Source organism: Medicago sativa, chromosome 2 (genome assembly GCF_051527215.1).
Source record: "Medicago sativa cultivar Bolivia chromosome 2, Bolivia_mono, whole genome shotgun sequence".
NCBI lineage: Eukaryota > Viridiplantae > Streptophyta > Magnoliopsida > Fabales > Fabaceae > Medicago > Medicago sativa.
Window position 1 is genome coordinate 34513494 of NC_140750.1, and position 17466 is coordinate 34530959.

Sequence of the window (17466 nt, forward strand, 5' to 3'; positions counted from 1 at the left end):
GACCCATACCATTTTAGGGATTACTAAATTTAGGGTTTTGCTACTACCATTTGCTGCCTTAGGTTAAATCAGTTAGTGGATATTTGGAAGATTTTACTGAATTGCTATCATCCCCAGATGGAGAACTTCGACTTCAAGGGAGTGTAAGTATTATGTAAAATAGATCTTTCTTAATTTGCTTTTGATTATATACTCTCTGTGCCTTGTAATCAAAGAAAGATGTTGTTATATCCACCAATTTTCTTTACTTTTCACGATCTTCCTTCTCTGATCCACGATTTCACTGGTTGAAAGCAACTAAAAAAAATTCATTTTTTTTTATCGATTTTTCACATACAATATCAAGCTTTGTCTTGTTTATCAAGAGCCACAAACTTCGTACTTATTTCCATTGGAAGGAGCTTATTTTTAACGAACATCCCAATTGAAGTTAAAATCATCATCAAGGCTCATACTGTTTTAAAAAATACAAACTCACTAAACCGAGAAGTTGTAAAACACGAAGGTGGAATTCTTTTACCACCAACACAATTTCCATGGCAACACGGTTTTTCATATATTGCAATTCCTATGGATTGATTTACTGTTTCACTTGATGTTGTAGCCTTTTAAACACCACTACTTCACCCTCATGTTATTTGCTTGTGTTCCGAATGAGTTATGTCGTGTGTGCCTTAACAAAGTCCTTGTTCACCTGAAGGTTTAATGAATATTACGCCAGCATCTTTGAACAGGGCTTCCCAGACCTTGATTCTTCAAGCACATCTGGACCAAATTCCGTATATGTTGAGGACCAATATGGCAACCATTCGAATGACGATGACGATTCTGATGATTATCCTGACGACAATGATCTGGCTTCACACAAATGGATTGTGAAAGTCACTACTTCGATTGCTAAAGGAGAAGATCCAATGGTTAGTAAATTATCAAATTATTTTTTTTATTTTTATACATTTGGTTATTTGGATTTATACGGTGTATTCTTCAATTTTTTGTAGCCTTTCCCGCAAGCCGTTGTTCAGGACTATTCTTTTGTAAACCTTCATCATGTTCATGTATTTGAGGTTTCGTACGGTGACTTGGTGAAATGTAAAGTGGATACCTTCCCGAGCCATCTGGGTTGGATGAGAAGCGTATGACTATTGGATGGTATGACTTTGCCCGGAGTTTGAGATTGAATATTGGGGATAAGATTCATTTGACCGTGCTCAATCCTGTTGATCGTGTATGCGTTAGAGTCGTGCGCTGCCCAGTTATATGAATGACGTATGCTACATTGTGTGGTCTTTGCTTGCTGAGTTTGATTGTCTAGCTTATTTGATTTGTCAGTTTATCTAAATTGTGGTTGTGTTTGTTTATGTCGTGTGATACGTTGCTAGATTAGTACATTTCTTTTTCAACTTTTTGCTACTTTGGTGTCAACTTAATCCTTATAAGTCTCATGTTCAACCCTTGCGCATACGCAAACAATAAAGGTAACCTTAATAATGTCTCAAATAGAATAAAAAAATTAGATAAAAAACTTAATACAATAAAAAATATTGAAAATATATTTTAAAATATATATACATATATATAAGTACGCAGTACGTCGTTCAACACCTCGAACAACTTAATAATATTACGTAAATTTCATTACATTCAACCTACCAATACAACCTCGCTTGGAAAACTAACACATTCTTAATACTTTGGAATCTCTACTAACTTCTTAATATAAAAATCGATGATAAAGGCCAACGAATTTAACCATCAATATAATTAGAATCTTCCACAAACAAATCTTCCACAGACAAACCAAGAGATCCGTCTGAATTACCCATAGTCGATCGAACAATCTCCTGATACAATTACAAAACAGACAAATTATTGATTGAATAAGAGCATAAACTGAATCTCTATTTTTAAAATTAACTTCATCTCTATAAAAATAAATATCCAAAAATTCCAAACCTTTAGCAATTGAAAAAAATAACTACGAAATACACAAATGAAAAATGTGGTAAAAAATTATACCTTTCTCATGAAGAAGACGCTGGGAAGAAACCAAGGGTAGAAATGGACAGATATCTTCCCCAGTAACAATGTAACAACATATCATTTTCCTCGAGCTCATAACAATGGATGCAAAAAAAAATTAAGCACGAAATAGCTAATATAACTAAAGCACATGACATTAAATGATTTTTAGACTAACAAAATGTAATAATCCAAGCAAAGATCAAAAGTGGAAAAACAAACAACATAATTAATACTACATTCATCCCTCTTATTTCTTCAACATGAACCACACAAATAAGTAGCCAAATAAGAATAATAATAGTGATGCAAAGAAGAAAAGCCTTAGACATATTGAATGAATTGTTAAAATTTAAGAGTTTGATATGAAAATTGCAAGCAAATGATGTTATATATAGAGAAGTAATCCTGTAAAGTTTCGTACACTGTTACGACACTGTTCACGACCGTTGAATTCAAATTCAAAATCGTAAAAAATGATCCGTACAATCACTGTACTATACCGTCTTTTTGCTTTATACGTTATAATATCTACCTATAAAGGAGATGTTTACATTATAATATCTGGCCATCAGGCTACTTAAATTAAAAAAATACTATTAAGTTATCTACGCCACATATAATATGTCCTCAAATACAAATTAAATTTTTTTTAATCTCATTTATATCTATAATCTTTTTACTTTTTTACAGTATTTAAATACTCACTTTCCTCTCTATCTACAATTCAAATGTTAGAATTATTTTTATCATAAACACTTGCATAATATAAGACACATAGAAAATACAATAACACCACCATAGATAATAGTACAACATAGAAAATATAAAATAAAATAACATCATCATAGATAATAGTACAACACACAAGAAATTACAATAAAATTTATAATACTAAATCTGATATAATATCCCACTCACTCAACCCTGCTAACATCAACCCAGCCATTATTTAGAATGTTTCTAAACGTGAATTGAAGAACATCTCCGTCGGAATTTCCTCCAACGCATCGTCAATTCAATCGCACCCTTGCATGATTAGGACTGCCTTATAGGCAATCTATATGGATCATCGCTTGGCCCGACCAACACCAAATATTCTGTTTCATACTTAGATATAAATTCCACATACCAAGGCTGAATTTTCTGAAGATAATAAATAAGAAAATTAGATATATCATTAGAACTATTAAATTCATGCATAGTAAGAATTAATAAACATTACTCATCTACCAATGTTTGTCGAGAATCCCCATCGTCAACACCAGACACAACAACACGAAATGTAAGGGGATCATGATTAGGAATTGAAACACTATGAAAGTCTGGAAAAAATCTCCGATCCATCTCACAATCAGTATCAACCTTCAATAAGAACATGTCATCACCATAATATATAAATTCCACCTGATGATACCTGTACCGCAAATTGTAAAACTCCTGAATCTCACTTCAACCATTCACTATAAGTGGCTTATCCATTTGTCCATTCCACATCAAAGCATGTTCATGAGTACCGGTATAAACCAACCAGTTGTTAAAAAGCTTTTCACCAAATTTTGCAACAAAGAGGGGATCTATCTCACCATACGGCTACAAACACATAAAATAAGAACGTGAAGCACATATAAACACATATAATATTTGGGGATGGTCATCAATCTACGCAATTATTTATTCATGCAATGGCAGGAAAACTTAAACTACACATACCTCATCTTTCACATATACAGTCATAAAACATCCCTTTCTTGTCTTTCCCTTAAAAAATTCACCCAAGGTTGCTAATATTGGCCACATGACTATTTGATGGGAGAAAAATGGAGTCTTTGGACTACATCAACCAAGGAATGCAATAATGTTAAGAGGAACATGTACTTAAAGATGAGAAGGGACTGGAGCAATTATTGGTCTAACCCACAGAATGAATCTTATTTACTCACATGTCATACGCATACTCTTATCATTTGTACCATATTTTACAATCATATTCATTTACGGTAACAACCACGCGAAGACAATACTTTGTTCCTCTAAACAGTGATAAAATTTGACAACTATTTCACTTTAATCCATACACAACACTAATCAAACTCTTCAAGGCAATATAAACCATGTTATCCATCCCTGCTGCATAAAAAAATGACATAATTCTTCCATGCAAAGTTTCTACAACTTAGAACATTCATCCCTAAATAAGGCAAAAAGGAGATACAAAAGTACTACTTCAAAATACAATAATGCATGAAAAAGTATACAGGGGCTACAATTGCAAATAACTAAATAATACAACTAAATGATAGAAATTACCTTGACCGATAATATTTATAGGAAAAAATTGTATTAATAAGTGATTAACATATACGCTATAAGAATTCTTCCACGCTACATCCGTTTCAAAAGATATTTCAAAACGATTGTCACTTTAAGTTTTCAATTGAGTAATATATTCTTCTTTTCAATTGTACTCCTCAATTAATACTATATACACTGCCTACGTAATTTTATTATTTATTTAATGATAAACGAACCAATATTACGATATATTAATTACATAAAAGAACATCTCGCTTTCATTTAATGAATGCATTTCTCAATCTGTATCCAATTGGCTAAATACACACTCATTTTTGGAATGAATGGAGCATAAATACTACTCCCTATGTCCCTATATTTAAGCATTCTTTGATTAGAGGCAAATGGTGCTTACATATAAGGACGGAGGGAGTATTTTGTTCAACCAACTGTTTAAGATAGATAGTACTAGATTGTGCATAGATAAAAATCTAAAAAGATAGTATGATTAGACATTTACTTTGACATTATCTCTTTAGCCTTTTTTTAGGGATTATGTCTCTAGCCACAATGATGGAAACAAAGAATTAAATATTTACAAAATATGCAATTGCTTTTTAGTAAATTGATGGTAAATGCCCATCCACTAGTTTAACGCTGATCATCTATCTCACCTAACATACATTTATTCTCAACTTTCCTAACATACTGAGTATATTTGTTACCTGATTTTCCATGTGCACGGTCGTGAATCCTCCTATTGGATGCTGAGCCCATTGTAATAATTCGTGGTCTTGTTGTATTTTGCACTTCTGATGGCTTTGAGGCATGTGGTATATAAGAAGATGATGGGATACATTTAAAATATCTGCTGGCCTATGTTGTCTCTTGGTCATGGTCCCTACCTTACGTTTGAGGATGCTGCACATTTTCTGCAAGAATAATAACAAATTATTATACTCATGTGAAGGGTCATTGTTTCACCTTACCTTTATGTCAGGTCATGTTCTATTTCATATAGTCTTAGGGTAATTGTTACATTTTACCTCTCATTAGTTGCTTCTTTGTTTCTATTCAATTTCCAGAAAATAATTTCTTTACAACAGTCTTCTCTGATCTGGAATTTATCAGTCTTTTGTTTGTTTTTGGTTGTAAAGTGATGTGATCCTTTTACCCACATCTTCTATGAGATCTCTGTCTATTTCAGACATTATCTATCATATGAGACGATAATATAAAACAATTTCCAAATACGTAAATGAATGAAATTATGCTCAACTAACCCGTATCAATCTCCAGTAATATAAAATTTTCTAGCTGCAACAAAAATAAAAAAGGAATATGTTAACCGTAAACAACAAAGTGTAAAAATTCTTTAACACGCAACTGACGCGGCATGAATGATTAATGCAGAAACTTGACCACACAAAGGCACTTAGGCATGGAATTTCAGAAGGAGATATGCTAACTCTAAGGATAGGCCCAAACATTGAAAGCATGGTAAGAGTGGCGTCATGCAACGATGGAGTATGGTTTGGCCTTGGATGGAGAAATATCATACACAAATTCATAACTCCAATAATCGGTGTCATAATGTTCGAAAAGGTACAGGACAAAGTGTATAACATGGCCATATACAATTCAGCAATGATGTGGCAAAAATATCCAAATGCATCGAGAAGATCTCTTCCCATAGGATTCATGAAGACCCTATCCGACAGAAGAATTCTAAGAAAAATGGTGAGTGTTGTCTACACACTCACAACTAAATGTTATAATATTTTAATTAAAAGACTCATATTATGATTATCAATTAACCTGGTTCTATTCAGAAACTACCAATTGAGGCAAGCAATGACCTGATTAACAGGGTCCCAAATCCCATGAGGATAAAAAGCGATGATGAAAGAATTTGGTTCGTGGATTGGAAATGGGATAATGGGTGTATTTCACTCGAAGGGAACTGGAGTGAGGTTGTTCAGATGTTGAGAATACACGAAGGTGACATATTATCCTTCTATTACGACGAACACAACACAGTCGAAATGAAGAGGATATTTATGAGAGAAACAGATGTTATATTCGTGAGTCTTCGTCCTACCTTCGGTTCAACGAACAACGACAACGTGAGCGACAATGAGATCGAAAAAATCATGTGGACGACAACAATAACAAATTCGAGCGCACTAGGCTCCCAAGCACTTGTAAGTTAAGACATGATCCATCAATTTAACTATGTAACTACACAGTTCAATTACTTTGATGTAAACTAATAGTAATTTTCTTGTCTCTCAACAAAATGTGCCCATCCTATCATACAACGAATATTTTGACCAGCAACCCGAGGACGTTAAATTCATGGAAGAAGAGAATGCCATATTGGAAAGGGATGGTACGATTTTATAACAAAAGAGGACCTGAAAAAAAAAGAGATAAACTTACCTTTTCAAGAATTGGTGATGAAAATGTAATCAGGGTCAGAGCAGAACGAATTAATAGATGAAGGTTGGTGTCGCAGGATCTCTTATCTTCTTATTCCATATGTTCAAAGTTGTCTGTTTTGTTTGTTGCAAACCATGAGCACAACAATCTAACTTTTGTAATTGAAATTGACGCATCTATTCCTTGTCTATCAAAACAGCATCGAATGTGAGCTTTCATCTATGTCAGTATTATACTCCTATTTATTCATATGTAATATCCATATAAGCACTTGTTATAACATTTAACTCTCTTATTTATCATGGCCATAAACATCAACCATTACATGATACATTTAGCTAGGAACATCAGCTACTACAACACTTATGATTCAGCTATAGATAATACATTTAGCTGGGAATACTAATACATGGCCATAAAAATCAACCATTACATGATACATTTAGCTGGGAACATCAACAACTACAAACATTATTCTGCATCCATAGATAATGAATATAATACAACGCAGGCATGGTTGCCTTGTACATAGATCTGCAATAGATCTTATTCTTTAACAGTTACACAGATACATTAACACATCTGCAACTTAGATATATATCTTGCTAAAAACTTAATGGTAGACAACGTTGACGTTGGCATTAGATGGTTGGCCATCTTCGTATGTTATTAGAACTTTCAACCCAGCCCTGGTCTTCACCCTAGAAACTGTAACATACAACTGACTGTGTGTAAAAACCGGCCTAGGAAGGTATAACCCGACGTGAGAAAGAGTTTGACCCTGACTCTTGTTGATTGTCATCGCAAAGCACAAACAAATAGGAAATTGTCTATGTTGAAAACTAACAGAAACGTTCGCGTCCGAAGGAATCAAATTCATACGGGATATGAACACCTTGTCACCGATGTTTGTCCCCGTAACCACCTTTGCACCAATGATATTAACTCCTAAATGAGTTACAATCAGCCGGGTGCCATTGCACAGTCCGTAAGCAACATCAATGTTTCGAAGCAACATCACGGGAACTCCAACTTTAAGGGTTAACTTGTGATTCGGTAGTCCAGAGCATTTAATTTCATTTAAAAATTCCGTAGTAATCCATCGATGGTCAACACCAACATCTTCGTCCCACTTGGAAACAATGTCACAGCTCAGATAAATCTTCTCCTCACCAGGAAGTAGTTCAAGAACAAAATCATTAACCCTTTCAACAATTTCCAAAGTTGGTGCAAGTATGGCCCTATCTTCGAAAAAACTGGATGAAGTCATGCTGGAAAGAAGATTAGGATAGATCGCATCAACAATATCTCCAATTGGATTCGACGAATCTTTAATCAAAAGATCTTCTGGAATTTCTACCATTTCTTCGCAGTCCTGAGCCTCCCCTAGCTTCCCATCTCCAATATCAAGTATCCACTTCGCATATGAAACCAACGAAGCATTATCGACCTCATTTGCTAAAAATTGAAGCCTCATATTTTTAGTAAGCCTTAGAACATTGCAAACAGACCATAAAGGAGATGAATTGATGGTGGCATGCACAATGTCAGCACGAGTTCCCTTTGGAATAACCGGAAGAATTTGTCTTAAGTCTCCACCAAACACAACTGTCTTACCACCAAATGGAAGACTTGACCCATAGACAGATACATCGCTCATAATGTCACGTAAGGTTCGATCAAAGGCTTCAAATGCCCATCTATTTATCATCGGTGCCTCATCCCAAATAATCAAACTTGCAGCAATCAACAACTGAGCCTTTTTGCCTCCTTTCTCTATCTTGCAACACGATTCCTTCTCCAAAACCAACGGTATGGCAAACTGAGAGTGCGCCGTTCGACCACCAGGTAAAAGAATCGATGCTATCCCACTGGAAGCAACATTCAACACTATCTTACCCTCCGATCTGAACCTATAGGAAAGAGCATTCCATAGGTAGGTCTTCCCCGTTCCCCCATAACCATCGACAAAGAACATGCCACCACGTCCATTTTCAACAGCACCAACAACAACATTGTAGGCATTCAACTGATCATCATTCAAACTTCTAACATGTTCTCCAAGCTTCAGCAACATTCATCTTGATCATAACCCAATTCATTTTCAATTAAAATATTGTCAAAGGTGCCATGGGGTGAATCAATCAATTCAGGCATACACTCATAATCTTCCAATCCTTTTCTATTTTTACGAAGAAAAGAATCAATCTCCAACAAACAAAGCTGCTTGAGCTCCTCAACTGAAATATGCAAATCTGCATAATTTATATAACAATCAGCACAACAACAACAAACAAACACAACTATTAAAATACTTAAATAATTAATTTTACCTGGTGAATTTACAGTCATTTGCTTCTCATATAGGATCACATCCACAAGAGTCTCCCAAACCTGCTCCCAGACATTTAACGGATCACTCATTGAATTTGAGAGCAATAGTTTGGCAAACATTTTTCTAAGGTATGAACCAGAACCGAGAATTGCAACCTCTCTAATACCATCTATGAACTCTCGATCATCTTCCAACAATCGCAAAGCACAACACGCCTTTCGATATGAATCATGTACCACACCATCAACAGTTCGAATATCTTCATAACTGGTACATCCAACTTGAAGATTCAACAACAATCTCATATAGTAAAGCTCGCGGTTACTGGGAGGAACAAAAATTAACCGACCAACAAAGCAACCCTGCTTATGTGGATGCCAGGATCGATCATCAGAGTCATAGGTGAACATGCTTTGGAATTGACCATAAGTATGATTTCTACCCAGTTCGTATTCCTTGTTTGCCTCCATCCAAGCAAGGAACATCGTTCTCTTATCCCTGTTATGGCTAAGAACATCATCTAAATTAGAACTATCTTTAAACAAAATCCTTTGCTTCCCAGCAAGATGAAAAGTCAATCTACAAACCGGAGGCCATCTATTGTGAATATCAAAGGCAAAGATCCTCCATATAGACTCCGAGGGGGATAAGTAACGACAGTCATAGTACTGCTTGATCTCATCAACACACTCTTCACCATCATTCCCCATTGCAGTCGTAACTCGATCAACACCCTTGTTAATATACTTGAACAAATACTTAATGCAATTAGACTTGTTGCAATATTCTATGTTTACATGGGCCTGGTACTTCATGATGAGTTTAGGGTTATATGGAACAACACTACGATTATCAAGCTCAATCTCCTTCTTCACAACAGTGACTCTGAAGTCCCGACGTCTGTAAACAGGGTACCCACTTGGAACGAATGAGGTTTTTGAAACGAATCTTTTGGGATAAAACTTTGAACATTTTTTATCTTTCATGCAAGGAGAACTTAGTCTAGAAAACCCACAGGGACCATGTATCATGAAATTTGTAACAACCTGATATAACTGTGGGAACAAAGACTTGTCAGGTAGTTCAGCACAAATCACAGAATCAATTGCGCTTGGGGATAATAACTTATTCTTCGCACCCAACCAAAGAAGAATATGTGCATGTGGAAGGCAGCACTTTTGAAATTCAATGCTATACATACCTGAAATAATAAGAAAAAAACGTAGTTGCTCACCATCAACATATTAAAAAAACTAATAGCGAGAAAATAAAATGCAAATGATTAGGCTTCAAAATGCAATACCACTTACTTGCAACAACTGGGCCAAAAAATTTGCCATTCCTAAAGTCATTTATCATTTGAACCAATTTTAACCGAAACACTCGACAATTTATGTCTGGTCTAAAATTGGCTGTATTTTTCGACTTTAGCAAATGCCTCTGAATCTCAATCCATTTCAGGTTACACGTAACAGTCAGAAACAGATTCGGGTAGCCAAATCTCTTACAAATCGCCATCGCGTCCTGACAATTGTTAAACATGTACCTTCGACCACCAGTAAAAGACGCTGGTAAAACAACGCAAGAACCAATAGATGAGGCAACAACATCACCTCGATCAACAGCTTCCTCAATACCCATTAAAAATTCATATCTTATCTTACCTTAATTATGTCTAATATATGACAACCTTTGAGATTCAACCATTGAATACAAATCTACAATAAATTGCTGAAAAAGCCTTCGACTCTTCAAAACAATGGAATCTTCGATGAATCTCTCCTGAAGTCGAAAAGCAACAAACTCTCGAAGAGATACACGAACTCTCTTCTTTACCGTGGCCGTGGTGGTTATTGAATTTAACTCAATCTTTTCTTGATATTGATCTTCCCCAAATGGAAACAACAAAGGATATTGCAACGATATATATTTAGAATGAGTCTCATGTAGTCTTTGCATGTATCCATCTCTTCCACGAACAACAATATCTCTACCATCTTCGGCATCATCGAGATCACCAACAATCAGTGCAGCAACTTCATCAACCTCTGGTACATTATAATTCCTTGAATCACGGTCGCGTTTTCGAAATAACCTTAAACTGACTGAGACATTCTTGTTTCTTCTGATATAATCTCGAACCATCCTAAAGCTCTTGACTAATACATTGTGTTCATCCATGACATTCAATATTTCTTCAACCAAATTGGGATCCAAACCAACTGAACGATTGTCCGAACTGGTAAAAAGGCAAATTTATTATACCATATCTTATGTGAAATAATAAACGTAAATTTGAATAACGTAGAGATACTACACACCTGAAATGAGAAAGTCGATTGGCTATTTCATTATCAGTATCATAAATATACAGCTGAGCAAATTTAGGTGGTTTCCCATCAGATGGAACCAAACTACCAATCTGATGGTAATTTTGACCAGATATGACAAACTGCGGTGGCCTAGCACCATCAGAAGAAGAAGATTCTATTTTACCACCAAGGGATGTGAATGAAAACATATTGTTGTAAGACCTAATATTTAACAAAAAATGGCTACTTCTAGGATGAGTACCATTAAAAAGACTTCAAATAAGAGTGGGTGGTTCTATCATGAGAGGAATAGTTATGTTGCCTTTCCTACAACACATTGAGATTAGTGGTTCATCTGAGTTACGATCCTTCCGAGCAACCTCACCATGCCACACCAAAGCTCCAAATTTCTTGCAGGCAATATCCATGTCACCAACATCCATGTATTCTAAAAAAAGAAATAAAGTTAACACACTATGAAACAACGTGGATATTAGTTAAATTAATCGACGGTAATCATATATCTAAAACGTTATACCTTATATCTCGGCCATTCGAAAAATTACATTGTTTGAAGAATGATCGGTTTGTGCAGAAGCATCATATTGATCTTCGTAAGAAGATGATCCTTAACATGAAACAAAAAACAAATTTGGTGAATGAATTATCTACAAAAAAAAGACTAACTATGGTTTAAGAACAAATCATACTACGCGAGGTTGACGGAGCACATTTATCAGCAGCCGAAGAGCGAGACGAATGTCGTGGATTCATTTGCCAACGCACTGATGATTTTAACACAAACAATTAGGATAAAAATCAGACTCAATAAATGCAAGTTACAATCTACAATATAGAATCTAGTATAAAAAAGACTTCAAAACTAACATCCCCTTCGAACACCACGACTTTCTAAAATACTTGATCTCTTAATACGCTTAGCCTTAAGCTTTTCTTTCCGTTCATAACGCTTCCGCTTCGATAATGCATGTTTTGCAACCACATCCTCCATGCTGTCTAATTCCCCAACCCGTATTGATCAGCCAAGAATACACACCAAGATTACGCCATGGCAATTATTCTACACATCTACGCAAATTGCAAGGTGTGAAGTGAACGAAACCAGAGTTGTCATTGCTATATATAAGGATTTCTAAGACACAAAAAGGTCAGGCATAGACAATGACAGCAAGATATGGCTAAAGGACAACATACAATCCAACAAAGAAAAACATTAAAGTCAAATTTGGGTCGTGCAATGATGGTTTTTGTCACATGAATACCAATAAATTTAAGTAGTACTCCACCAATAAATTTATTTATTTATATTTTTTTTATATATTATACTATTAGAGTTTAATTGTGGTGGGTCGAGAGCCAAAAAATAATTTGGCGCGCACTGCATGAAATTTTTTTAAATCGTGACGCAAAATATTTTTATGGTAGTACATGCAAAAAAAAAAATTAGACTGTTGACCAACACGGTTAAACCCACAAAATAATGTGTGAGATGCGCAAGATCAAGCGAATGAGGACAATAAAAGTTACTTTACATATACAAATGTTTTACATATACATCGCTTAAATCATTCAACCAAGAGTTAATCAATGCGACTGATTGAAAGATACTGAATGGCTGCAGAGATTAATGTTTTAAATCAATTATCAATTAAAATGTTTTGATGTGTTGTGTGCGCGAATAAATGCCAACGAATAAGTCCACATGATATGAGATTGATGTGATAAATTTGAACTATTTTTTTTAATGAATATCCAGACAGCCATCCAACAAAACCATGTGCACTGTATAAAACATAATGATCACATCATGTCTAAATATTTTGAAATTTCCCTCATCCAACGTGTGCAAGTGGCCTCACCAAATAAAGGAAAAATATATAAGTCAGCTGTGGACCATGATTTTCGGGTGTCAATCCATTAACTGGTTTTGAACCTTCAATCGTTTGGACTTTTCGATCTTTATTCGTGGGAAGGGAAAAGATGAATTTAAAACCCTTTTTGGATCCGGGGTTGGTTTCGATAGAGGAAGGTGTTAAGCACCTCTAAAGATCACGGTACTCCGTGAGAACCTCTTTCTAACTTTATCTTGTGCTAGATTGTTTTTATTTGAAAATTTCTTGTCTAAAGTCTAAGTGAAAGAATGGAGGGAGAAGAAGTACGAACTTTTGTTATTTTTATTTGATCGATTTGGAAGGAATAAACCCTTGCCTACATACCCTTAAAAGGGATCAAAACCGCCGTAGTTCTCTCTTAAAAAATATTTTTGGTGGGTTAGGTTGATTTTAATTATTTTTGAAAATGGTTCTAAGAAGGGGATTGAGGGGCCTCAAGGCTCTAGAAATAAAATAGAAGTGAGGTTGTTTCATTTTATTTAAGAAATTTAGTCTAAGTTTAATTAAGATTCATTTAGGAATTTGATTAAGAAAATAAAGGAAAAATCTCTTGGATTTGGATCCAAGGTTTATTAAGAAAATAATTTGACTTTTTGCTTATTTGATTTTTTTGAGGTAAAAAGGTTTTTCTACACTAACGGAAAGCGAGTGTAACGACGTGAAAAATAAAGCGAGCGTAAAGCAACGAATAAAATGGTGTAGTGTCGGTGATTGTGTCGGTGTGTGCAATTACTACATTATTACATACCATCCTAGATGCATTCTAAAGCAAGAAATAAAAAATGCTCGAAAATAAATTACATCAATACCTAAAATACACACTAATATCATGAAAATTAAATAAATTGCAATGGAAAAGAAAATGCATGAGATTATACTAGAATTAAAGCAAGCAAGATCATAAAAAGATCAAAGGTATCACATACTAGGATGAATTATCAAATAGAATGCATGATGCCAAAATTTTAAAGCAATGCATGGAGTAGAAATTGAAATATTAAAGCCAAATCAACACAAGATATTATGGAGTAAAAAAAACAACTTTTAAAATGCATGGAGTAATGTTTTTGAAATATTAAAGCAAAATGAAAAGTCATGGTGATTAAAGATTTAAAAAAAAGCTTGGAACAAAGTCACAAAAATGAGTTAAAAAATGCATGAGTTAAAAAATATAGTCCTTAAATGGATTAGGAAAAAAAAATGCATGATATGAAGAGTAACTTGAATTAAAATGCATGTGATAGAAATTGAATCAATGAGTAAACTATATGATAAGACAAATATGATGTGAAAAAACAACAAAATGCATGAAAGTTGCTAAAATTAACCATGTACGAAGTAAATTTCCAAGGAAAACAGGGGGGTGCAGTAAGCAGGCAAAGGGGGTTCAAACAGCAGCAGAGAACACATAAGAAAACAAGCAGAACAAGCAGTTGGGCTCAGGGTAAATGCAGATCGGGCTTGGATCAGACCAAAGAAGCTGGACCGGTTCAGGAACGGGTCGGTTCAACCGAACCGGTCCAGCAACTATACTAACTTAAACAAACATATAAAGTTCCATGTTCATTTCATTGTCAAAGCTTTCACAAAAAACTAACCGATCTGTTCTCTTCTTCTTCTCCTCCTTTCTTCATTTTCAACAAAAAAAAATTTAGGAAAGTAAGATTCAAACACAGATCGGGAATTTCAAACACGAAAAAAAAACCAAAAGCAGAGAACAATTACCTTCACTGTGTCGAATTCGGTTCTGCTTGCTTCTATGAGTACGATCCAATTCTACTTCATCTTGTTTCTTCACGGCTTTAGCTTCCTTTGATTCTGCTATCTCTTTACCGTTCGATCTGGACTTGATGTTGTGAGGTGTGTACGCGGCCTGCCTTCTTCTTCTCCTGGATTCGTGTTGAGATGTTGAGTCCTTCTTCTTCCTTGCTTGGACTCGGTTTTGGCTTTGTGAGCTTCCCTTTCCTCTTTTCACGAACCGGTGTTGCTCTGGTTTGATTCCAGTCTGGTTCACTCTAGATCCGGTTCTATTTCCCTTGTATGACTTGGATCAAATCGAATCTTCTTCTCCTTCTGTTTCAGATCGGTTGTTGATGAACTCGAACCAGTAGTTTGTTGTTGTTCTTTGAGTTCGATTGAGTCCGATCCTATTACTGCTATTTGTAGATCCGAAAATGAAAGTGATATTTCATGTTGTTTATTGAATGTATGATGAGATTCGAGCTTGTTTGTTGAATTTCGGTTTTGTGCGATGGTTTGATGAGTAAAGGATGATGATATGCGGCTATGAGTTTGTTTGGATTATTGATGTTATGGTATAGGTTCTGAAAAAATGATAACTGGAGAAATTCACGGTTCGAATGTTGCAATTGTTGTATGGATTTTGAAGATGAATTGAAAATTGAAGAAGAAAACAAGTGTTAATGTTGCTGGGTTTTGATGCTGGGTTTTAGAATTTTCCCAACGAAAGAAGGGTTTCCAATCTGTATTTTTGGGTCTGCCGCTTTTGGAAAAGAGTTCTAGAATTCAGTGCAGCCCCCTCAATCAATCATTGGCAGGTGTATTTATAGTGGCACAATTAGGGTTGTGTGAAAATGACTTTGGACCAAAAAGCCCTTAAAGGGATCCCATGTGAAATGGCCAGCCAAAACACTAGTGACTTGAACAAAAAGTTTTGAAAAGAGGACATAAACAAAGGACACATGGACCAAAAGGCTTAAAATTAAAAAAATGAAAAAGAGTTATGAAAGGGAATGAAAGAAATGTCACGTGAGTGACATGTATATGTATATAACTAAAAAATAAATGAAAAACAAAATAATAAAATAGAATAAAACTAAACTAAAAATTAAAAATGTCCCTTTCGGAAACCAAAATGAGGTATTTTAAAATACCTATATGCCGAAATTTCGACTGAAACGTGGTGTTTTAAAATGCGAACAAAACTTTTTTAAAGCGGCTTAAAAATACGGACCGAAAGGGAATTTAATTAAAAGCTTTGAAGGTTTTAAACAACAAGACACTAAATATTAAAAAGAGCGCGTAAAAATTTTAAAATGCCGAAAATAAATGAAGTGATTTAAATTACACAAAACTTGACCAAAATGATTATTCACTTCAAACTGTAAAATAAAAAGCTTTAAAAATTTTAAATGACGACCAAAAGACTTTAAACAGTTAAAGCGAAAAAAGAGTTCGAGCCGTTTTAAAATACGACTAAAAAAAATTAACTGGTCCAAAATTGGGGTATGACATCAGCTATCAACCAAAATGGAAATAAATATCCCTCATGCCTCATGGTTAAATCCATTGCCAAGTCAACTAAATCCTGACCAATTGCTCAATAAATGCCAAAACAATTATACGAAGGTAGAAAAACATGTCTCCCCTGAAAGCAATGCACCCAAAAGGTAAATTTTATTTTATTATGGCTATGAGATCTCCACGGAAATTTACACATCCTTAAGCAAACCCATTATAATTATAATTAAAATTTATACAAAACATTAAGGTCTGCCGTTTTCAATTAGTCTCAAAAAATAACCCAGTACCAATGATTAATAGCGATTAAATATTTGCCAACAAATAATGTTAAATCAACACAATAGTAAACCCTGTTAGAACAAAAAAATTATCATAGACCTTTGCAAAGATTTGCCACTAATCACTTCAACCAAAAAATTATAAAAAAAAATGGGCATGTAAAAAAAATGCAGGAACAATATATAGATAATAAACAAATGACATAGCTATATTAGATCAATATAATACAAAGAGATCTAGTTACTCAGTTTTGCAAATACCTTTTCAGCACAAATACACAATCAATAATAATTATTTAAACCAAACACATAGCAAACCCCCTGCACCATCCACTGCAAAAGGATCATCCACCATATTTTAAACATACACACATAATCCATCCTTCACCATACATCATGCTTCTTAAACCTAAGTTATTACAAAAACAAAACACTAAAGTTTAAAACAAACACAACACAACACAACACCACACTAACTTCCATGTTACAGTTAGAATGACAATAGACATAGCAAAGACAAAGATAAAGTAGTTAATCCCCAAAAAAGCATAACATTATTCAAGTAGATTATCCATCCTTCCAAGCCCTGCAGCATCCAAACTTCA

At 34.7% G+C, this 17466-nt stretch overlaps 1 pseudogene; it reads right to left on the reverse strand.

Moving 5' to 3' along the window:
- Window positions 1-7348: 7348 nt before the first annotated feature.
- On the reverse strand, window positions 7349-11630 carry LOC146946477 (uncharacterized; annotated as a pseudogene).
- Between the last annotated feature and the right edge of the window lie 5836 nt (window positions 11631-17466).